Raw genomic sequence first — 24,185 nt, forward strand, 5'->3', positions numbered from 1 at the left:
TTTTAATTATTTTAATATTTATTTCTAGTGAACTATTCACAATTTCAAAAATTTTCCTAATTTCACATTTAACTTATACTCACTAAATTAATAATATTTTCTACTCATTTGTCGAATTTAGTGATCTCAAATCACCATTCCGACACCTCTGAAAATTCAGGTCATTACATTTTTCTTCGTCGGATTTATGGTCCAAAAACCACTGTTCTGACTAGACCCAAAATCGGGCCGTTACAATTTGTGGTTGAATGATGAAAGGTAAAATAGTAGTTAAAAATGCATATGAGGTACGTTTTATAAGTTGGTGTGATTTAGTACTATGCTATAGTAAGTGTATATATATTTGATGCTATTGAATAATTAGTACAATTGGTACCAAATGGTAAGTTTTAGTAAATGATTTACATGTTGTGTATTAATGCGATTAGACATAAATGTTGGTGGATTACTTGGTTACATGGATTATATGGTTAAATATGTTTGTAATTGTCGTTTAATATATTGGTTGCATGTGAATATACTACATGTTTAGGGATTGATTTTACTTGTTTTGGATGCCATAATATAACTTGTTTATATACACAATGTTAATTGAAGGTACATGCCTTGTTGGGTGAGAAAAATGGCTTATTAAATAGCCTATTTTTGTCCACGCGGGCAGAGACACAGGCGTGTGTCTCAGGCGTGTTTCCCCTATATCTTTTAAAAGAATGCAAGTCAGTGAGTTACACGGCCTTAGACATGGGCATGTCTTTTGACCGTGTGAGTCACACGGCCGTGTGACCCCTACAGTGTTGAAAATATTAAATGTTTCTGAAAAATTTTCTAAGTTTTCGATTTAGTCCTGATTTGTTTCTAATGTGTATTTTGGGCCTCGATGGCTCGTATAAGGGACAATATGTATGATTTTGATTGGTTTTTGACATGAATGTTATATAATAGAAAATATTTGCATTTTTTGTCTGTTTGATTTATAAACTTTTGTAATGCTCTGTAACCCTGTTTTGATGATAGATACGGGGTTAGGGGTGTTACAATTTTTATCTGGGTCGGGTTCAGATAAAATTTTAAGCTCATTTTTCAGGATGAGTCCGGACTGAAAAAAATGGGCCTAAATTCTATTGAGACCCAAACCAAATTCGGGCTAACTCGACCAATAATCACCATTATTGGTGGAGAATGCTTGAGAATTAAATTTGAAAAATATTGTACTTCTATAAAAATTAGGAATTTGAAATTGAAATATATTAAAATTATTTAATTTATCTCATAAAACTTAAATAAAAGAAAGACCACCATTTGTCGTAATGTAATGTTTGTGTATCGTATTATATTATATTATTTTAAATATGATATAATAATATATTTTACGCATGCTTATGTTCAAATATAATCAATATTCCTTTTAATATGATATTATTTTTAAAAATAATATATCTCGAAATATGTTATATTTAAATATATTATGCTTTTGATTCAAATATATATAATGCTTTTTAATTTGTTATTGAAAACATTTTAACATCATATTGTTTAATATTATATGTTGTTTAAAATATGTTCTTTTAATATCAACATTTACAATTTAATAATATTTAATAGGTTAGTATTTGGTATATCAATAGTAGAGGTGATCATGGGTCGGGTCGAGCCTAAAAAAAATTTCAGGCCTGGCCCGGCCCGACTCAAAATTTGGGCCTAAAAATTTGTCCAAGCCCAGTTCGGCCCATATTAAATTTTTTTAGATTATTTTATTAAATAATTTTTTTAAATATAATAAATTAAATACATTTAAAAACATAAAAACAAATATTAAAATAATAAACAAATAAAAAATGATACTAAAACAATTCTTAAAACAATACACAAATTGAAAATACAATAAAAAGTGGTTATATTAAAATAGAAACAAGGTAGAACTAAAATAATAATAAAATTAATAATAAAACAAAAGTTCTACAATATCAAATAATATTAAAAACGACAACGAAATAAAATAATAAATAACTGCGAAACAACAATAAAACACCACAAAAAGCAGCACCAAAACAACATCAAAACAGCATAAAAAAACAGCACAAAAAACAGTATCACCAACAACACCAAAATAACACCAAAAACCTGCAAAATGTAATCAACCAACCAAAATATCTACACATTAACCAATCAACATATTTAATTTTATAACAAACTATAAATTGTAAGCTAAATTAAATTATCAAAAATTAGAAAGGTAACCTAAAAAGCAATCGAAGAAACATCATTCTCATCGTCATCATCATTCTCAACCAATTTCTAACATGAAATAAGAATAAATAATTAGATAATCAAATTGATAAAAATATTATAAAATTACAACAATAAAACGAGAATAATAATTACCCGTTGAAAATCCATTAGCTCGCATCCAATCATCAAAGCAAACAACGGCTTGAACCGTTTTTGCTTAAGTGAACTCGTCAAAGGTGTGATAACTTTTTTACCCATGCTAAAAGCAGACTCGAAAGCTACAGTTGATATTGGAATTGTCAAAAGATCACGAGCCAATAATGAAAACTCATTATATCGAACTGAACTTTTGCTCCAATAATCCAAAACATCTATTTGACTATTCAACTCAAGCTTCAGTTCTTCCAAATAAATGTCCAATTGTGACTTTTCACTCTTAGTGCTAGATTTATTTAAATATCGTTTATAATCATCACTCTCATCAAAATCTCCCCCAAAATCAACACTATTAACATTGTGTTGATGCAAACTAGAATCAACAAGATTATTATCCGAAACATTAGAACTCCCAGCCAAAGAGGAAGACGTGGATTTGGATTTCTTAACATACTCATCAAACAAGAGTCTAAGATTTCTAAGAATGGTTTCAACAAAATCTAAAGCATGAATACCATAGATTGTAGTAAAGCAATACTACACATAATTTAACTTGTAACGATGATCTAAAAAAGCATCACATGACAATATCAACGAATACTCAGCCCAATATTTATTAAATTTCTCTTGCATTTGTTTAACCATTGGAGTTAAAAAAAGAATGAGGACCTTTAACCGTATTAAGTAAGACCTTGTGAACCTTCCAAACCCCTCTAAAATAAAGATTAGCCATTGGGTAGTTAGAACCAGAAAAAACACAAGTCACATCATAAAAGACTTTCAAAAATCTGCAAAGAATAGTAACATTTCTCCACTCCTCATTAGAAAGTGCAAATATTTGATAATCTTTATCCCTTTGGCCCCAATAATCTAGCACATCTTTATAGTAAAGAGAAGATTCAATCATCAATTAAGTAGAATTCCATCACACACACATATTTTAACGCAACTTTTTAGTCACATTTAAATGAAAACTTTTGTCGGCCACATCATAAAATCTTTTCCTATGAATTCTCAACTTTTTTATGTACTTAATTCCATTTTGAATCTTACCAACAACATCATCAGCAAGTTCCAAACCAGCTTTAACTATAAGATTCAATATATGTGCACAACATCTAACTAGAAAAAAAAACGTCATCACACAAAATAGCTCGGTTCACACGAAAACAATTTTTAAGACAAGAAACCATAACATCATTATAAGAAGCATTATCCAAAGTGATGCTAAAAATTTTCTTGTCTATACCCTATTGCAATAAACATAAACAAGCTCATCTACTATGTTCAAGCCATCATATAGAGGAAATAAAGCTCTAAACCTTATGATTCTCTTTTGTAGCTTCCAATCTTTGTCAACCCAATGAGCAGTAATGCAAATATATTCATCATTAGTATGCTCTAAGTTTCAATTATCAGAAGTTAGACAAATTAAACCAGGTGCTTAAGCCAACTCTTCTTTAACATGATCTCTCTCTTTTGCATAATACATTAGGATATCCCTAGCAGCTGTATATCTACTTATATTATTAAAATTAGAACTAGCAATTCTCATCATATATCTAAATCCTGGTTCTTCAACTGTCCTAAATGAATGCTTACCACACACAAGAAAAGTAGAAACAGCTTGACGACACTCATCAGCATCAAACTTGTAGTTTTTTTATAGATAAACTACTTCCTAAGGATGGTTGAGTGGCTATGGTGTATCAAATGATGTCCTTATTAACTTTTTTCAAATAGTTATTTAGATGACGTCTTAAATGAGAGGTTCCACTAGAAGATTCAACAAAGAAGATACTTTTATAGTGATTACATTGTGCCTTCAATTCATTTTTGTTCTCCTATTCAAGCTTTGTCATTTCATCCCACACCTTCGAAGTGGTAGACTTTTGACGTTTGAGAGCACTTTCATACTCATTAAACCTATCATCCACAAGTATAGGACTGTTCGAACTAGCCGTAGTCATAAAAACTCAAGTCTTGAAATCCAAATAAACCAAAAGATTATATAATTGTTCAACAATTGTATATAATATATGAATTATTCCATTTTATTATTTACTATCATAAAATGTTAGCCCAAACTAAAACCAATCTAGTACAGTTAAGGCTAACTGGACTTTAGTTATCAGATAAAGTATATCTTTGAATATGCGTAGAAAATAAAATAACTAATTTCTAATTCATGATAAACTAAATAGAAATTAAGATTAATGTGCAAAGGATACATATTAATGTTATGACCATTAAATATAACATAACTTTTCCAACATTCCATCTTTAGAAAAAAGTCATTTTCTCCGAAATACTTATATGCTAATTTGGAATAACAAAGCCACAAGGTTCAAAGATTTCAACATATAAATGGATTCAAGTTTGTTTCTACATCTAATTTCTGTTCATGATGATATGACATAACAAATATTAATTTATAAAGATGTCGTATTCTATATTCATGTTCAAATATGACTTAGACATAAATATCAAATATAAATACATTCATAAAAATAAAAAATAAAAACCAAATCAGATCAGTGAGGCTTTTTAAGGGAAGGAATGTGTCAATGAAGTCCCTAGATCCATTTTCCCCATCCATTCAACTTGAGGAATAATGTGAAGTGTCCCTTGACATTAGTAAAGGCCATAGATGAAGATCTTGTTATTGAAGATGTTATAACATTAGGAAATAATGTGAAGTGCTCGTTGCAACGAACATATATATATATATATACAATTTTTAGTAGCAAACAGTAACCAGTTAGAATGCAAAGTCCCCCTGGCATTGAAGATGTAATGAATGCAAACCAAATGCAGCTAGCTTGTGTACATAAAAAGTAAATAGTCAGCAAATGAGCCCTCCATTCCGGTCAACAACAATAAAAAACATTCAAAGCACATCTATAAGGAACATCAACATGTACAAAAAGTCTCAAATAAGTTCATATATTATTCATGAAGACGCAGAGTTCTATCAATAGTTCCACCTATTTCTATCTTCTTATGGTAGCAATCGCGACAGAGTTGTTAAATTAATCTGAAAAAGGCAAAATCCAATCAACTACTATAATCACAATTAACCCAATCAATGATCATATTCAACGAAAAAACGTCTTACGCTACTTCCAAAAAAGAGATCCATTATCCAATGCTAAATAAAACCCATTACCTTTTTGTAAATAGGATATTCAACCTTGTACCTTGTGCAAGCAAACTCTTCTACCTCTTGGTTGGTACCTTGTTCTTGCTTCAAAAACTGATTGCAAGGAAATGCCAAGATCTCACATCCCTTCAATCAGAAAAAAATAAAAAAAATCAAGTCCTACCATCTCCAACCAATGTTTCATTTTGATAGAAAATTTTTTGGTTTAGCCAATTACAGAGATATATATTGCACGAAGTTATTGCTTACTTGCAAACAACATTTTGGGTTAATTTTTTTCATAAAGTTTCTTCCTATGTGATAGATTTGGCCAATCAGTTGACATTTTGTAGGAGATTTTGCTTTCACTTAATCTTCAACCTTTGAGGCCTACTCTTACAACCTTTGAGAACTGATATTTAACACCTAATCGATATCTAAAATAACAGAAAGACTCCAAACGGCTAACCGTAAGCGTAAGCTTGCTCGCTTGTTTATCTAACTCCTGCAAATGCATTTAAGTTTTTTGCTGAAACTTCTCAGTACTATTGGCTAGCCTTTCCACTATGGCTTCCGAAGATAACTTTGGGGGCAGTAATTGTTGATTCGGAAGAGGCCTATACTGGTAAGGTTGATTGAACTGAGGATTTGACCCATAACTTAGATTTGGGTGATCCTTCCACCCCATATTATATGAGTTCGAGTAGGGGTCATATCACCTTTGCAGTGGTCTTCAAAAGTTCCCGACAACAGTTGTCGAATCCTCTTGTAAAATTAGACATTAATCCGTCGGGTAGTTTGGCTTAGCGCAGATTCTGCACAACCTTGTTAGGCCAATTTTATTTGTAAGCAAGATAGAGAACTTAACTCATGAACTCGTTTCATGGGTTTTGTGGCCAGTTGAAATTGTTAAGAGTTAACAGCCATTGTCGAAATCAACTCTCGTGCTCTCTGAGGAGTATATTAACTAGTGCCCCTCCACTTGTAGCATCTATCATTTTCATTTCTATCGGGAGTAACCCCTCATAGAAATACTGCAAGAATGACTATTCAGTCAGTCTATGTTGTAGACAACTTGCCCACAACTTTTTGTACCGCTCTCAGTAATCATAGAGTGATTCAGTCTCCTTCTGACAGATTCCTACAATGTCCCTCCTTAGTTCGGTCGTTCGAGCTGCAGGGAAGAACTTGTTAAGACACAAACAAGACAAGTCAAACCATGTGTTGACAAAACCCAGAGGTAAATAAAATAGCCACTTTCTAGTAGAGTCAGCTAATGGGAAAGGAAAAGCACGAAGTTTAATTTGGTCTTTGGTTACTCCCTAAGGCTTCATACTTGTGCACACCATATGGAATTCTTTAAGATGGGTGTGCAGATTTTCATTCTGTAATCCACAGAAAGTGGGTAGTAAATGAATCAAACTCGACTTTAACTCGGACGATGTTTCTCTCAGCGAATAGGTTATACATAAGGGTTGTTGTTCATCTAGTGCCGCTGCAAGTTGGCATATAGTTTGTTCGGCATCTCGTTTAGTTCGTCGAACGAGAAAATTTTCTCAGTGTAATATATGGTTTCGAATCTGGGATTTGGTCATTTACCACTTCGGATGGCTTCTCTTCGCAGTTTCAGGATAATTTATCAATTTTTGGTTCAAACTTTAAAGTTTCCAGTTCTAATTTGTTTATAAGGTAAACAAGAAAATTAGAATAATATCTCCAATCCCCGGCAACAGTCTCAAAATTTGATGAGCGTCAAAACAACCAAAAATAATTCCTACAATTAAAATAACTCTAAATAATAGTAAAAAATGGTAGTAGGGTCGAGTCTGTAGGGATTGGTATTATAATCAATTTTCACGTTTAACTTGTGATCAGAATTTTTGTCGTGTTGGTAATAGTGGCAATAGTCGTGCCCACGACTCCAAACGGACCTGTTGAAAAATAAAAAATAAACCAGGGGAGTTTTGAAATGTTTAGATATTAAATAATTGAAACAACATAAATAAACAATTAAATAAATTGGAAATAAATTCAATTGAGAAATAAATTCAAATTTCGTAAACAGAGATAATAAGTCTTAGCCTTAGACTTGGTGGATTCCAGATTTAGAATTGATCCTTGAAAATTAATTTTCTCCTCCAAACAATAAGCTGGTTATAACAGTTAAGAACATTCTAATCACCAATTCTTTCTCTCGTAGCTGGTCCCAGTACAAACTGTAAACCAACCCTTGTCAATTATCTAACCGAGATACACACGTTTCCAATTCAGGATTTCGACAACCTTGCGCTCTAAAGAACCTAACTCGAATTAACGGCCTTAACCGCACGGGTTGTTTAAACTCGGTCACTTCTCCCTTGATTTGTTCTTAAAGATTCGAATACAGCACAGCCGGCTCATTTCCCCAATTGTCTGCAAACACGACTCCAGCCCAACGCGCTTTTTGATTTGAAATTGAGTTAACTTTAAGGGATGAGTTGTCAATCCCGATACTTAAGAAAAATGTGAATACCGATTGAAAGGATTTTTAGTACAGATGTGTTTCTCACGATTCTTGACCAGAAAGAATGCAGACTTAAAGCTTAGCTAGAATTTAGTGAAGCATAAATTTATTCATGCTTTGGTTAGCTATGAGTGGATTTGAATGAAAATGGTGAAAATTAGGAAAGGAAGGGACTTGGAAAGCAATTAAACAAATTTTGCAAAGTACAAGGAAATGAAAATGGAATTGCAGTAGCTATTGATGCATGAATTCGGAATGAAATAAAAGAATTCTTATTCAATCCAAGTGAAATCAAGTGTCTCCTTAAGCTTCCATAAAGACCCCTATTTATATACATATGATTTACTAAATTTGGCCTAACTACCCACTACATAATTAAAATTAAATAAAAATATAAAATCAATTTTTTTTTCTAATTTTAGCTTTTACAAAGACAAAACAAATCTAATGAGTCCTTGACTATCTCCACATTTTTTATTCGGCCCCACTTTATTGACTGTGCTGTAAATTAGTCCTTTTCTGCTCGTTTGTAACTCATAGCATTCTAATTACACTCCTGACAGGATTAAAACATAAAATCACTAATTTAGTAGGGATCAATTCAAGAACTAACCGATTTAAACACAAAAAATATGTAAACTTAACATGTTATCAAATCCCTTTACTTAGTTCATGCTTGCCCTCAAGCATATTGTACTTTCAAACATTAGAAATTATTCAATAATTTATTAAAAATTGAGCCTCTTTTTCACATCCATAATCAATGTAAACAATATAGGCAAAAAATAAATAAATGCTCAAAATACCTAGTTTGATCAACAAGTGTCATAAAACTGAAACATGTGAACTAAATCATTTCAATAAATTGAGTTTGAACCCAAATTTGCAAGGTATTATTAATTAATAATGCAGTAATTTTTTATTTTATTTTTTTTGGACATGGTCAAACCTTTTTACGCGAACTAGGATGACAACCCAAGTACCCTACCCTGGTTACTCAGTTCAAACAGTCTTTTTTTTTATTATTTGTCTTTTTGGAAGCTCGATTAGCGAAATGTTTGTAAGTTTTCGGTTTGTCACTCGAACATTTTTAAGCGAGATGAGATAACAACCCAAGCACCTCATCCCGGTTACTAAATTCGGTCAGTTTTTCAAAACTTTCACTCATAACTTGAGATTTATTTATTTATTTATCATTTTATTTATTTCTTTATGTACAAGCAAAATTTTTTTTTCCAAACAATTAATTTATATGAAAAATCTAGTTACATATATCAACTTTAAAACACACATGTCAATTCATCTAGATACTTGAACACTTTAATTCAAAAATTACCTAATTGTCCAAATTGACTAAGTAATGAGATTAGAGGCTCAATATCAAATAAACTATCGAATAAATCTAGCATAAGATTGAACATATGCAAAAGAGAAACATGCAGCAAAAATCGATCAATCATGTATACTTACCATATCAATCATGCATACTTACCATTTCAACCCCCCACTTAATCTATGCTTGTCTTCAAGCATGTTTTATATGCAATAAAGTACAGTAACCCAAACAAAAAGTAAAGAGAAAGGTTAAGAATACTCCCCATGTATTTCTAACGATGTTGTTAGCGTTGGGGTTTTTATTTGGGTTAGGGATGTTGAGTTTCATTTGTAGGGAAATAAATGTCAGCACTTGGCACGGCGTGCCCATGCCACCATCAGTATCTGATTTTGGGAAAATTAACAACCTCCATTATATACTTGAAAATAACACATTAGCCCGATTAAATAATAATCTAGTTATTATTCATTTTATGTTCAATCCAAATTAAACTGGAATTCAAAAATTTTAATATATTAAAAATAAATTGGGTTGCCTCCTAAAAAGCGCTTTTGTTTAATATTGTTAGCTCGACGACCTTAAATGTTATCTGTTCGGCTCATTGAGAATTAGTTTTTCCATCCCGTGCACTTGGATGTTCTTGCAGAAAGGTTTTGACCTTTGCCCACTGTCCTTGAAGCACTTCTAGGATTCCCCTATCATTAGTGGATTAAGGCATCTTTAAGCTTCTCTATTCAAGTTTGTATTTTCCTCTGTCACAATCCTTGTATGTTTTGAAAACGGTTTGAGCTCTAATTTTGAGGCTTTCATGACAGCTTCATGTATTGATTTTTTGATTATCGATAATTCCTCTTGCTTAACATTGAGATCTCCATTCCTACAAGGCACGATTTGTAACTTATCACTGGGATGTCCTATATCCTTATAAACATTAAAGCTAACCACTTATCTGTCCATGATGAGTGTTCCACTCTAAACATCAATTTTCGTTCGCGTGGTACTTAAGAATGGTTTTCCAAGAAGTATGTCAGACCAATTGGCCGAGTTGTCATCCTCTATGTTGATAATGTAGAAGTCTGCAGGAAATATCAATTCGTTTACTTTAATAAGAACGTTCTCCAGCACTCCTTTCGGATGCACTACAGATCTATTTGCAAGTTGAATAATTACATCTATTTCCTTCAAAGGACCCGCATTAAGTAGTTTATAAATTGACAAAGGCATAACATTAATTGATGCGTCTAAGTCACACAAGGCTTTTCTAATATTGTCACTACCTATTTTGCAAGACATAGAAAACATACATTGATCCTTACATTTAGGTGGTATTTTCCTTTGTAAAACGACAAAGACATTTTCTTCTACACTCACCTTTTCATTGCCCAAGAGCTTCCTCTTACTTGTGCATAATTCTTTTAAGAATCTTGCATATCGTGGAATCTGCTTAATCGCGTCAAGAAGAGGTATGTTGATTTCTACCTTTCGAAAGGTGTCAAAGATCTCTTTCTCTTCTCACTCCTTGCATTGGACAAGTCTTCCAGGAAATGGAGGTGGTACTGTAAATAATTTTTGTGGTGCTGACTCCACTAGAGCCTTTGTATCAAGTTTCTTCTCATCTCAGCCAGCGTCGTGGGTACAACTCGTGCCAGGTATGGGTTCCAAAACTTTTCCACTCCTCAATGTCATAGCACTTACATTGTGTCGAAATTAGGCTGAGTTGGGGACGACAGCTTACTTTGAGACTCCAAACGGCTAACCATGAGCGCAAGCTTGCTCACTTGCTTATATAACTCCTGCAAATGTATTTCAATTTTTTGCTGAAACTTCTCAGCACTATTAGCTAGCCTTTCCACTATGGCTTCCAAAGATGACTTTAGGGCAGTAATTGTTGATTCAGATGCGGCCTTTGTTCGTAAGGTTAATTAAACTGATGATTCGACTCATAACTTAGATTTAGGTAATCCTTCCACCCCACATTATATGAGTTCTAGTAGGGGTCATATCACCTTTGGGGCGGTCCTGGAAAGTTCCCGACAATATTTGCTTGTTCTATCGAATCCTCATATAAAATTAGACATGAGCCCGTCGGGTGGTTTGGCTTAGCGTAGATTCTGCACAACCTTGCTGGGCTAGTTTTATCTATAAGAAAATCTTGAACAACGTTAGTCAGCTTATCAATTTTATCTTTTACAAATAGAGAACTTAGCCCATAAACCCGTCTCGTGGGTTCTGTGGCCGGTTAGAATTGTTGAGAGTTAGCGGTTATTGTCGAAATCAACTTTCATGCTCTCTAAGGAGTCATATTAACTAATGCCCTTCCACTTGTAGCATCTATCATTTTCATTTCCATCAGGAGCAACCCTTCATAGAAATACTACAAGAGTGATTATTCAGTCAGTCTATATTGTGGGGAACTTGCACACAAATTTTTGTACCGCTTCCAATAATCATAGAGTGATTCAGTCTCGTTCTGACAGATTCCTACAATGTCTCTACTTAGTTCAGCCGCTCAAGCTATAGCGAAGAACCTGTCAAAAACAAACGAGACATGTCAAACCATGTGTTGACAGATCCCGGAGGTAAATAAAATAACCACTCTCTAACTGAGTCGTCTAATGAGAAAGGAAAAGCACGAAGTTTAATTTGGTCTTCGGTTACTCCCTAAGGCTTTATGCTTGTGCATACCATATGGAAATATTAGAGATGGGTGTGTGAATTTTTGTTCTGTAGTCTACGGAAGGTGGGTAGTAAATGAATCAAACCTGACTTCAACTCAAATGACGTTCCTCCCACAGAATAGGTTATACATAAGGGTTGTTGTTCATCTGATGCTGCTACGAGTTGGCATATAGTTTGTTCAACATCTCGTCTAGTTCGTCGAACGAGAAACTTTCCTTGTTGTAAGATATGGTTTCGAATCCGGGATTTGGTCGTTTATCGCGTCGAATGGCTTCTTTTCATTGTTGTTGGGCCAATTTCTCAATTTTTGGTTCAAACTCTAGAGTTCTCGATTTTGATCTAGTCATAAGGTAAACAAGAAAATTAGAAAAACATCTCCAATCCCCTGCAACGGTGCCAAAATTTGATGGGCGTCGAAACCACCAAAAATAATTCATATAATTAAAATAAATCTAAATAGTAGTAAAAAGTGATAGTAGGGTCTAGTCCATAGGGATTGGTATTATAATCAACTTTTACGTTTAACTTGTGATAAAAAATTCCATCGTGTCGATAATTATGGCAATAGTCATGCCTACGACTCCAAACAGACCTGCTGAAAAATAAACAAATAAATCAAGGAAGTTTTGAAATGTTTAGAAATTAAATAATTGAAACAACATAAATAAACAATTAAATAAATTAAAAATAAATTAAATTGGGAAATAAATTCAGATTTTGTAAATAGAGATAATAAGCCTTAGCCCTAGACTCGGTGGATTCCGAATTTAGAATCGATCCTCGAAAATTAATTTTCTCCTCCAAACAATAAGTTGGTTATAGTAGTTAAGAACATCCTAACCGCTAATTCTTCCTCTTGTAGTTGGTCCCGGTACGACCTGCAAACCAACCCTTACCAATTATCTAACCAAGATACACGTGTTCTCGATTCAAGATTCCGACAGTCTTGTGCTTTGAAGAACCCAACTCGGATTGACAGCCTCAACCGCGCAGGTCGCTTAAACTCGACCACTTCTCTCTTGATTTGTTCTCGGAGATCAGAATACAGCACGGCTGACTCGTTTCCCCAACTATCTGCAAACATGACTCCAACCTAACGCGCTTTTTGATTTAAAATCGAGTAAACTTTAAGGGATAAATTGTCAATTTTGATACTTAGGAAAAATGTGAGTACCGATTGGAAGAATTTTTAGTATGGATGTGTTTCTCACAATTCTTGACCAGAAAGAATACCCGCCTAAAGCCAAGTTAGAATTTAGTGAAGCATGATTTTATTCATGCTTTGGTTGGCTATGAGTGGATTTAAATGAAAATGGTAGAAATTAGGAAAGGAAGGGACTTGGAAAGTAATTAAACAAATTTTGCAAAGAACAATGAAATGAAAATAGAATTGCAGTAGCTATTGACACATAAATTTGGAAAGAAAATAAAATAATTCTTATTTAATCCAAGTGAAATCAAGTGTCTCCTTAAGCTTCCATAAAGTCCCCTATTTTTATACATAGGATTTACTAAATTTGGCCTAACTACCCACTACATTATTAAAATTAAATAAAAAATATTTTCTAATTTTAGGTTCTACAAAGTCAAAAGAAATTTGATGAGTCCTTGACTATCTCCACGTTTTTTATTCGGCCCCACTTTATTGACTGTGCTGCAAATTAGTCATTTTCTGCTCTTTTTTAACTCATAGCATCCCAATTGCACTCCTGACAGGACTAAAGTATAAAATCACTAATTTAGCAGGGATCAATTCAAGAATTAACCAATTTAAACATAAAAAATATGTAAATTTAACATGTTATCACTTAGTAATAATTTGAAGAGTTAGATGGAATTAACGACGTATTAACATCAAATGTTGAACAATTCTCAAAAGTACATTTCTACTAAATAGAAAATGCCAATAGTTAATTGACAAATTTTGTTCTGCAACTATACCAAACTTGAATAAATATAGTAAATTAATAAATTTTAATGAAAACTATCATCAATAATAATTTGACTAAGATTTTAAATCAGAAAGATAAAAACTTTAATTTTTTTAAACATAGAAATTAATAGCATATTTGAAAAGAAATGAGACATTGAAATTTTCTTATTTTCCATGATTATTAAGGCTATAAAAGGGGTATGGTCATCTCAATCAAAACTCCAACTTGCATTTCCCTAGATTTAAGTGATAGTGTAGAAGCAAGATTGTTGATCATTTCCAGGTGGGGATAATTACAAAGTTAGATTCACTTTCTATAACACTCATTCTTCATCAAAAGGTTAAAAAACTAATGCACCAGTTCATCAATGTTCCATTTAAAAGAAGAGATAAAGAACAAGCTATTACTCTATCAAACCCAACAGTCAACCTTAAAAACCACCACGAAACAAAGCTAGACGGATGGGCAACCAACCCAAATCTCTCTCCATTTCTAATAATCGAAATAGATATAAACTTGAGTTCGTTCCCAGTTTCCATTGAAAAAGAAAACCTCACAGAAGAAAAAAAGATACAAAATTTGTTCATTAAGCTGTGAAAATAAATTCCTAAAGTGAAAATAAAATTCCTAGTTTCCATTCGAATTAGGTACAGTTCAGGTGACCAAACAAAAGGATACTAAAACATAATCAAAACACAAAATTTTCCTTCATTTTCTTGGTGACCAAACAAAAAGAAGAAAGTGAAAAGGAGATTTCTTACATGAGTCGGTCGAGGAAGTTAGGTAGGTGCCGACGACAGAGGAAGCAGGTGGGAGGTGGAGATGAAGGAGGTGAGTGGCGCCGACAGACAGCACTGCTGGATCGGTGGAGGTGGTGAGCTTAGGGATTTTGGTTTTGGAATTGGGAATAAGGGGGAGGAGGGCACAAAACTAAAACTAAAAGTAAAGTTAAAAATTAAAAATGATTAAAAATAAAATAAAATATTTAGTATATAATTTGGGCTGAGCCAAAAAAATCTTACTCGAGGCCTGGCCCGTTTTCTAAACGGACCTCATTTTTTGCTCAAACATATTTTTCGGGCCTATATTTTTACCCAACCATGATCGGAATCAGGCCGGGTGGCCCAACCCATGATTAGGTCTAATCAGTAGTGTACTTTTTTATTGCACAAGTAGCTTTAAAAAATTGTAATATATCTCTTTTTTGAATATTTATTTTATAAATATTTTACTATAAAACACTTGTCAACCTCTCAACTTTACTTATGAAATTTAAAAATTTTATTAACGATGTACTAAATATTTTCAATATTATTCACCAATATATATATTTTCAATATTTAATATGGTTTTATAAAATATATTAAAACAATCATAATTGAATAACCTGTGCATATTAAAAATAATATCATATTTCACTTAAAAGAATATCATACTATAGTTGATAAAAATTTTGTATCAAATTTACAATTTAAAAATATCACATGAAAAATATCATAAAAACTTTATTACAAAATTTTAAAAATAAATACAAAAATTGAGAGATTGTCACTTCTGGCAAATTTAGGCTACGTAAATTGTTATTTTATATTATATTATATAGGAGGATCTACTTACACCAATGTAAAATTAAAATGGTCTTACATTTTTTTAAAATTTTTATATGATTAGTATTTTAACAATTCAACCGTTGAATTTATCAAGATATTCTTACTTGTTTTCATGCAAATTTTTGAATTGGTTTGATATCTCTATCATATTGATCGAAAATATTATCTATATTAATATATATTTAATGGATGGAAGTTTTTACAAAAAAAATAGTTAGAATATTTTAATTTACACTAAACTTGATATGCTTGATCTACATGAATAGAGTATAAAATATGACAATTGAATTGTTAAAATATATTCTAGATTTATCAAAATATAAATACCTTTTAAAAATATTTGTTACTTTATAAAAGGAATGAACTTTTGTTAATTTTATAGTGAGTTGAGATCCAATTACGGGTGATGTCAACTCATTCAAAACTTTAATATATAATATTTATCACGAAAATAGTTATTTAGAAAAATTATAGTAATTGAATGGGTTAATCTTTAATCATATGATATGAGAATTATAATAGTTTTGGTCACTTAACTAAAAAAAAGTTACCGGTCACTAATTATTTAAAATGTTTCATTTAAGTCACTAAGAATGCCTTTCTCTGTTTGCATAAATCAAAATCTCTCTTTCTTTTTCTCTTTTATAATTTAGTTTTTTTTTATGAAACAGTTTTGGATGTCACGGATCTGCGAATCAAAATTCAACTAACTCTTTTCTTTAATCTCTGACATTGACCGTTGGATCGATTTGGATCTAATGTATGTTCTTCTACTCGTCGATGGGTACTGATCGACCATATGGATCATTGAATCGTCGTTTGGAACTTGTTGGCAGAACTTTAACAACCCAATGACATAAACAAAAATATTTGAATAGTTCAATAACTAAATTGTAACTTTTTTTAGTCAAATTACCAAAACGAATACTTAGCGATAGTTTAGTGACTAAGGATGTAATTGACCTTAATTAAAAATAATAATTGAATGTTAAAAATTCAATAAAATTATTTGTTAGTTTTAATTATTTAAGTAAATACTGAAGGAGAAAATTAGGCAGTAAATTAGGGTAGGGATATCTACTCATTATTATTACTATTACGAGGAATAAAAATCCTCTCCTCTATATTGATGCCCTTTTCTATACCCCTTTACGTTCAACTTTATTTTTTCAATTTTCATTAATTGTTTTATTTTAAAAAAATTACTTACAACATTATTTTAATTTTTAATTAATTAATTAATCAATTTAATAGTAGAAAATAATTATAAAAATAGTTTAAATTAAATTTATTATATAACAATTTACAATTTATGCAGAGATTTTAAATTGATTCAAAAATTAATGTATACTATTTTAAATTTTATAGTAAAAATAATTCATGATAATATTTTATAATTAAATAGAAATTTTAAATTCATTCAAAAGTTAATGTGTATCATTAAAATGAAAACAATTCAAATAATAAATAAATTTACAAGTAACTGTATAAAACAAATTATTAAAAATTAATTGTCTTAGTAAATTAAAACAATAAAATTTTTAATTTATTTATTTATTTGGTAATAAAATTAATTCTAAATTAAATTTTATTAAATATGAATTTTATTTATATAATTAAATGGATATTTTAATTTATAGAAAATGTTTTAACCAATCATAAATTGAATTTTTCCCAGTTCTCATTATTTTATAGATAAAATAAAATCCATCAAATTGTTAAAGGGCTTATGTTATTCTTCATTTCATGAGGTGTTTTAATTAAGGTAGTTCGTGCTGGTACAGTGGACAAATTTTTTTTACAGTAGTGTGTATCAGTCTAGTTCAGTGTATCGTTTTAAATTTATCACTGTTTTAAAAAATATTTTATATATGTATATATCAAATAATAAGATTAAATAAATCTTAAATATAAAATATTTACCATATGATGACAATATTACCGTTGTCATTGATCAAGAAAAGAATTCAAAATGAACTCGAATTTTGATGTGATGCTCAAGAATTGAGATAGCTAAATTTCACAAAAATAATTTTATTAGCTCTAGAGGTATTATAAGATGAGATCAACATATAGTTATAGTATGTATTTAGATTATTTAAATGTTATAGATTAATTAGTAGATTGTGCCTCAAGTATATATCTTTATTAACTAAGAAAAAAAACATATTGGTTATATCAAAATTCAAGGGCAACAATAATCTTAGTTAACTATAGGTAAGGACTGTTATTGACATAATATCCTCTATACTGAAATGTTTATATGAATATAAAAGAAATGATTCAATTAGGGTCAATTATTAAGATTTATGTAATCTAAATATTTGATATTTATACATAATTTTATATACATATATTAAATATTTTTAAAATAATGATAAATTTAAAATGGTACATCGAAACAAATTGATATTAATACACACAAATACTGTAAAAAAAATATGTCCACCAATACGTTACTAATTACTTTAATTAAAACACTCTTTGAGATGAAGAATAATATAAACCCTTTCAAATTTTGATGGGTTTTGCTCGGTTTATAAAAGAATGGAATCGAAAAACTCAATTATGATTAATTAAAACATTTTCTATAAATTTAAATCTCTATTTAATTCAATAAATAAAATATTATTTAATAAAAGATTATTTAATAAAATTTAATTTCGAATTAATTTTTATACCGAATAAATAAATCAATTAAAAATTTGCTTTTCAAAATTTACTTAAGACAATTAATTTTTTAATAAATTGTTTTATACGGTTACTTGCAGATTGATGTATTATTTGTGTCTTATTATTTCGATTTTTTTCATTTTTAATGACACACATTAAATTTTGAATTAATTTTTCTATAAAATTTAGAGAGTACACATTAATTTTTGAATCAATTTAAAATCTCTGCATAAATTGTAAATTGTTATATAATAAAATTTAATTTAAACTATTTTATAAAAAATAATTTCTATTATTAAATAAATTAATTAATTAAAATTAAAATCATGCTGTAAGCAAAATTTAAAAAGATTTAAAACAATTAATGAATTTTGAAAAAAAAAGAAAAAAGTTAACGTGTAAGGGGCAGGGAAGGGGGCACCTAGGGGAAGAGGATTTTTATTCCAGTAACTGAAAGTCAAAACACTGGCAAAGTCAAATTATTTTATTAATTTAATTACAAAAATTGCATTTTGTAACTTTTAATGCTCAAACTGCTTCTCTTCCTTTTTTCCCTTCCATATCCTCTGCCCCCAACATGGATCCCAGCCCGACAACTTACCCTCTCCTTTCCTATGTCATGTCCCTCCTCCCTTTCGACGGACCTGCATTCAACCCTCAGGATCCCTCCGCCACCTCCTCTTCCACCGATCCGCCACACATAGTGAACCAAATGCCCCACCTTTCCAGTCCCAATGTCCTTTCCTCAATGATCCATGCAGTATCCGATGTGTCCCAAACCCGCTCCTTTCTCCAAAATCTGGGTCCACGACCCGATCACGAGTCAGTCAACATGGCCCGCTCCAAACTTGCAGAAATCGTATCCGGCGTCACCAAATCCGTGGAAGAATTGGGCCTGTGTCCTCGACCCTTGGAGGTGGATCTACTCGAGTGGCGGGCCTTCTTGGTCAGCGAAGAGCTAGAGGTTCGAAAAGAAGCTGACAAAGAGAAGCCTACTCACAGATTAATTTTGCAATTGGATGAAATGCATGAGGCATACGAGAAGCTGTTGAAGGAAGCGGAACAGAGGTTGGTTAAGATTTACGAGAATACGGAAGAAGTGGGGGTAAATTCGCAGGAAGTTGAGGAGGAAGTTAATGAAGATGTTGCTATGGTACTGCAGGAAACAGAAAAGAGAGCATTGGAGAGAGTGGAGTTGTCTGGAAGGAGGATCAGGGTTTTGCCTCAAGCCTTTGGCAAGATTAACGGTTAACCTTTTCAGTAATCAACTTAAGGTCAGCTCTACTTTTGCTTCTCTTCTTACCTTTCTGGAAATTATATTGAGTTTTCTTCATCTCTCTCCGAGTTTTGATTACATAATGTTGTCCCTCCCTCCGCCCTAATAAATATGCAATGCATTTGGAGGGATAATTAAATTAATTATTTTAGTTTTACTGATACAACAGTTTTGTCGGTCTTCTTCACTTTATGATTTTCTTCTCTCATACTTATTATGAGGAAACAGGTTATTCCAGAGTGGATCGCTGGATTTGGAAAACTCGAGAAGCTTAATCTAGCTTCGAATCTTCTGGAAATCACTGCCAATCTCGATTGGGTTGCTCCAGAACTTGAAAGAACGTCTCTGGAAAAAAACTGACTGCCTTACCTGACACCATTTGCCATTGCTCGAAATCATTTTTTTTGAAAACAATAAAAAAAAATTACAGTCGCCATCGATCCTTGATTGAGGTGTGATCGACTCACTTTAAAAACGATTTTGGTCTGCGAAATTTGAAAAAACAGGTTCAGGAGTCAGTTACGCACGAGAAAGGGTTAGCACCTCATAACGCCCAAAATCGGTACCGAATTGATTGTTTAACGTCTTGGTGTCGAAAATTTGAAAAGATTTTAAAAGAAAACTTTTTAACTCGAATGAATTAAAAAAATAAAATATTCTTATTTTAAAGAAATAAAACATCACACCCAGTGAGTTAGGGCGCAACATTTTTAATATTCAAAATTAAGTTTGTCTTTTGATTTTTAAAACTCATGCATTCAAATTTCAAAGGATATTCGTTTATTTGGGTTAAAAGAGAAAAATCGAAACCCAGTAAGTTAGGGCACGATCACTCGAATTTCCCAAATACTGAATATTGCCTTTATTATTTTTAGAAAAATTCTCATCTCAAGAAAACAATACGTCATATCCAATGCGTTAGGACAAAATGTATTGAATTCCTGATAATGAGCTTTTTATGTTTTTTTGATTAAAGAGCATTCCTGATTATTTAGATTCAACGAAGAAAATTGGAACCCAATACGTTAGGGCTCAATCCTCTCGAAGATCCCAAATATCGAATATTGCCTTATTTTGAAAGCCTTTGAACAAAAATAGTTTTAATGCTTTGATGAAACCAAATATATATATTTTTTTAAAAATGATAAAATGTTAATATACAACAAAAAATAAATACTTTAATATGAATTATATATGTATATGTATTTACAAAATATGTATATATATAAGTATGATATATAAATAAATTTTGAAAATATGTATATGCATATATTTAAATACGTATATATAAGCATACATATATATAAAAATGAATCAAATATATAAAAAATAACTTATAATAATTTCTAAAAAAGGTACACATATATTATAGAAAATGCATGTATATGCATGGATTATAAAATATGGAATATATATATGTATTATAAAATGTAAATGTATATATGTATACATGTATATAAAAGTTATGAAAATAAAATAATAAAATATATATAAAATATGTACATGTATTTACAAAAGTTTAAAATATACATATATATTATAAAGAAAATATGCATATATATATATATATATATATATATAAAAACTATGTGTGTATATGTATAGGAATTGAAATAAAACGTAACAATAATAATAATAATAATAATAATAATAATAATATTAATAATAATAATGCAATATAACGGTATTAATAATATTAAAATAAAAAACTTAAAATGATGATTAAGGATTAAAATGAAAATAAACGAATTTAAAGGTGAATTCAAAAATAGAAAAGCGAAAAGGACCAAATCAAACGCAGCAAGCAGGAAGAGGACCCAAAGAGAAATTTACCCAAACCACCCAAAGCTGCAACATTGGACTAAAATAAAAAAGATTCGATATTTCATGGAAAAATTTGAAAATAAAAAAAAATGGTTTTGAAATGATGGGATAAAATGGAAGGATTAAAAACACAAATAACCCATCAATGCTTAAAAGTTAAAACCCATTTCAAACTCTAATTAAAACCCTATTCCATTTGCGATAACAGCAGCCTCAAGAACTGCTCCATCCTCTTCTCTGTTATTCAAGCCGAACTCCCCCCTTTCAACTTCGATTTAGACGAAGAGAAGCAAAGATGTCGACGACGCGCCTCTTTTGGTAAGGATTTCTCCTCTTTCTTTTATTTTTGTTTGGTGCACAAAGAAAAAAACAAGCAAAGAAATCAATGAGCAAGAAGAAAATAGACCCAGAAAATCACCTTCAATCCCACTGTTATTTTTATTTTCTCCCTTTGTATTTCGTTTACACTAATTTCTTTCTCTTTTTTTTGATTCAATATGCATAACCCCTCCTCTCAATTTCTTGTTTTCTCTTCATCCCCCTTTACAAATGCCTCTATCGGTCTTTATAATCGAATCTTAGAGAAGAATAAAAAATAAATAAAAAAATAAAATCTATTTAATTTTTACTATATTTTCTGCTATCTCTACTGTTCGTGGTCTGTTGCAGAACGTAGAAGACGTGCGCAGAGTGTGCGACATTGGCAGAGGCGTGCGAGGGAAGAAAAACGTCTTGAGTCTTCATGACGTTGGGGTGAGGTTCTTTGCAAGACACTAGGTTTCTTTGCTAGGGTTTATACGTCTTGGGCTATTTGGGTTTTGGCTTTACATTTTATTTGATATTATTATTATTTATGCGGGCCCGGGCAAAAATTAGGCCTTACAGCAGGTATGTTACAAAATCATACATTATTCTTGTTCTTGGTCATTATCCTTGTCTGAAATTTGGTTACCATTAATTTAGGTCTTTGGTAGGGTTGGATGTGAGCTTCAAATCCCTGTCATACTTGCCAACGCATCTGGCCAGATACTTAGGCAATCTGCAAAGGCTACGAATTCAGTTGAACAAGACTCGCTCCCTGCCCCCTTCTATCGGTGAGATGAGTTCTTTGTGGCATTTGGATGCTCACTTCAATGAACTTGGTGGCCTTCCTGATGAAATTGGGAGATTGAAAAAGCTTCAGTTCCTCGATCTGAGCAACAATTTGACTGAGTTGAGGGAACTTCCTAACACCTTGGGTGAATTGACCTACCTTACAGAACTTTATCTCAGTAACAACGAAATTTGTGCACTTCCTGATACATTTGGTCATCTTGAGAAGCTGATGATACTCAAATTGGAACAAAATCCTCTTGTTGTTCCACCTCCGGACATAGTAAACTAAGGGGTAGAGGCTGTCAAGGCTTTTATGGATATAAGGTTGCACGATAAACTTGAGGAGGAAGAAAGAAAGTCGTCGGTAGAAGGAAATGAAGATGTACAAGCTGGGTGGTTGACATGCAGTAGCTCCTGGTTGAAGACTCATGCTTCAGATTACGGGCCCGTTCTTTATCCCGTTTGAGAATCACTTTTTCACCCAAAGGTGCTTTTCTCTTAAAAGCAGCAAAGAACAGCCTCCTTTTTCTCTTAAAATTTCTCCATAAAAAAAGTACTTCTCTCTAGATGGAGAAGCTAAAAAATTCTCCTTTTCTTCTGCTGTAACTACTTTTGGATGAAAATTGACCAAATACCCCTGTCTTCTCCCCCAAACGTTTTTCCCCTCTGCTGGTTCCCTAAATGTTCTTTCCCCTCTGCTGGTGAAATTGGAGCTTTATACCCGATTTCTTTTCCCCATTTTCGGCTTTCAAAGCTCTACTTTCTGTTCTTTGTTCCTCTTCCGCAACAGGTGAGAGTTTCTTTTATATTTCTTATTCTGTTTTATTAGTTCCTCTTCTGTTTAATATTTTGAAGCTGTTGATTTGCTGGTATTTCTTGAGACAAATGATTTCAACTATGGCTTTTTTTCTTGTTTCAATCTTCCTTTCTCTCATTGTCTTATTTTGCTCTCCTTCTGTTTGTTGAACTTCCCCAATAATCAATAACCAAAGAGAATTAGAACAACTCGACTTTTAGTTGAATATCTTTATTAAAATTTATCTAATCTGGTGGTTTTTGAGAGGAAAAAAAATGGGATCCGTTTGCCTTTGAAGATTCTTAAACCGTGTTTAAGCATTTGTTGTTGCTTGTCTTGATGTTATTCGAGCTAGAAATCATCAATGGAGGAAAAGTCGGTATGCATCAAAGCACTTTGTTCACGGTACTAGTGGTTCTAGGACGGATTCCTTCTTTATCTTGCTTTTCTTTGTTAATAGATGAAAAGAATAATGACTTCTCTTCTTGAACCGCACTCTAGCAATATTCAATTGGCGTGCATGTTATGGTTTACAATCGAGGATTTTTAGCTTGGTAGACCGGTTGAGGTGTGGGTTTACAAAGGTGGATAACGAGTATCGGGATCCGTAAGAGAGTTTACGAGGAAGAGTGTTGGCTTTGGCTAATATGGGGTTTTGGTGCTTCAATCATTTGGGTTCTTGTTGCTGTTTATCTACCTAAAGCTTTTAAGATGTATTACTCGAAACTAAGGTCAAAGTAGTAGAGTAGTGAAATGAAATGTTCTCATTTCATATCTTCCCAAAGAAAGTTAAAGTGGTGTGGTTTGGTTTATGTAATTTTAATCATTCTATATAATGTGTCTCTGTAATTTTAATCTTTCTATATAATTTGTAAAACTATAATCAAGACCCTATGTGTTTGGCTGTTTGGATGAAGTTCGAGTCTAAAAAA

The 24,185-nt window shown here is 31.7% G+C and overlaps 1 long non-coding RNA gene and 1 pseudogene across 2 annotated transcripts; one reads left to right on the top strand and one right to left on the bottom strand.

Annotated features, from left to right (window-relative positions):
• Window positions 1–9,808: 9,808 nt before the first annotated feature.
• LOC105783350 (uncharacterized) lies at window positions 9,809–15,001 on the bottom strand. Of its 2 annotated transcripts, XR_008192898.1 has the most exons (3): window positions 14,741–14,933; window positions 12,129–12,384; window positions 9,809–11,894 (listed from the first exon to the last, which is right to left on the bottom strand). It is a non-coding gene; the product is annotated as an uncharacterized LOC105783350 (long non-coding RNA). The 2 variants fall into 2 exon arrangements; XR_001130052.2 differs by lacking the exons at window positions 9,809–11,894; window positions 12,129–12,384 and adding an exon at window positions 13,460–13,763 and having other exon boundaries at window positions 14,741–15,001.
• Window positions 15,002–18,692: 3,691 nt separating this feature from the next.
• LOC105781513 (plant intracellular Ras-group-related LRR protein 9-like) lies at window positions 18,693–23,523 on the top strand (annotated as a pseudogene).
• Window positions 23,524–24,185: the final 662 nt, after the last annotated feature.

This window comes from Gossypium raimondii, chromosome 13, assembly GCF_025698545.1.
Source record: "Gossypium raimondii isolate GPD5lz chromosome 13, ASM2569854v1, whole genome shotgun sequence".
In the NCBI taxonomy this organism is placed as follows: Eukaryota; Viridiplantae; Streptophyta; class Magnoliopsida; order Malvales; family Malvaceae; genus Gossypium; species Gossypium raimondii.